The sequence below is a fragment of the Chrysochloris asiatica genome, unplaced genomic scaffold, assembly GCF_000296735.1.
Source record: "Chrysochloris asiatica unplaced genomic scaffold, ChrAsi1.0 scaffold00281, whole genome shotgun sequence".
Taxonomy (NCBI): domain Eukaryota; kingdom Metazoa; phylum Chordata; class Mammalia; order Afrosoricida; family Chrysochloridae; genus Chrysochloris; species Chrysochloris asiatica.
Genome location: NW_006408799.1, coordinates 230770 through 232376, shown reverse-complemented (window position 1 = coordinate 232376; position 1607 = coordinate 230770). Strand labels below are relative to the sequence as shown.

The window sequence follows — 1607 nt, the reverse complement described above, 5'->3', positions numbered from 1 at the left end:
TGTGCTTAATGTTTATTTTTTATTATTTTTTAAATGTGGCATAATATTTGTAATAATAAAATTGACCACTTTAATGTGTATAACTCAGCAACACTAATTACAGTCTCAATGTTGTACAACCGTCACCGCTATGAGTATTATGCAATCCAACTAACCACATTTAACATCCCCAATTTGTCTCTTTCTACAAATGAGGCACAGAGAGGTAAAGCAACTGATCCAATGTCACAAAGCTACTCTGAAACACGGCTGGAAATCGAATCCCCATCTGCCAGACACCAAAGAGCAACATCCAAATAAGAAGGTAATAGGTTTATTGTAGACAATCCTAGCATATGGGCTGCTTCTTTAAAGACCTTCATCCCTCAGAGAGCAGGTCAGGATCTGATTTTAGCAAATGCAAAACAAACAAACTCACTGCCGTCCAGTAGATTCCAACACACGGTGTCCCTGAACAGGGTTAAATCTTTACTGGAGAGAGCGGTGGTTCTGTAGGATAAGCACTGGACTGTGACTATGAGGTCAGCAGTTAAACACCAGCTACTAGTAGTTTTGTGCTTAGCGTCACCAGAGCTCCTTCAGTAAACTCAAAGGCACTGGAAATTCGTTGCCACAAAACCTGGTTTTGCTTTCATTAAGATTAACAAAAACTCTCTCCCAAGGCTGGCAGTCTGGCTACTTGGCAAGAAATAAAATAGAGGCACACCTAGTTTTTATTGTAGGGGCTCTGGTAGTATAGGGGTTGCAAGTTGGGCTGATAGTCTCACATTCAGCAGTTCAAAACTACCAGCCGTTCCGCAGGAGAAAAATGAGGCTTTCTGTTCCCGTGAAGATTTACAGCCTCGGAAACCCTGTACAGGGTCACTATGAGTTGGCACCGACTCCATGGCACATCACAACCAGTTTTATTTTACTTTGCTGTATTGAGCTTCACAGATCTTGCATTTTTAATAAACATAAGGTTTGTCGCAAGCCCTACATTGAGCAAGTTTATCGGCACCATTCTCCACCAGCACGTGCTCACTACATGTGTCCCATATTGGTCACTGTCACAATGTTTCAAACTTTTTCATGAGGCTGTTCAAGAGCCAATAAATACTGAAGGAAGAAGTCCAGGGTGCACTGAAGGAACTGCAAAGAACAAGGAACCAGGAATTGATGGAATAAAAATTGAAATCATTCAACAAACTGAGGCGGCACAGGAGGCACTCACTCATCTATGCTAAGAAATCTGGAAGACACCTATCTGGCCAACTGATTGGAAGAGATCCATATCTGTGCCCATTCCAAAGAGAGGTGACCCAATGGAATGCAGAAATCATCGGCCAATCTCTTTGATAGCCCATGTGAGTAAAGTTTTACTAAAGGTAATACAGAAACTGATGCAAGCATACATTAACGGAGAACTTCCAGAGGTTCAAGCCTGATTCAGAAAAGAACATGGAATGAGGGATATCATCACTGATGTCAGATGGATCTTGGCTGAAAGCAGAGAATATCAGAAAGATGTTTACCTGTGCTTTAATGACTATGCAAAGGCCTTAGATTGTGTGGAGCATGACAAGCTATGGACAACATTGCAAAGTATGAGTATTCCAGAACACTTA

At 41.5% G+C, this 1607-nt stretch overlaps 1 protein-coding gene across 1 annotated transcript in view; it reads right to left on the bottom strand.

Annotated features, from left to right (window-relative positions):
• The window catches only part of BRI3BP (BRI3 binding protein), a 31028-nt gene that overhangs the window by 21066 nt on the left and 8355 nt on the right, over nt 1-1607 (bottom strand). The gene's annotated exons all lie outside the window — the stretch shown is intronic.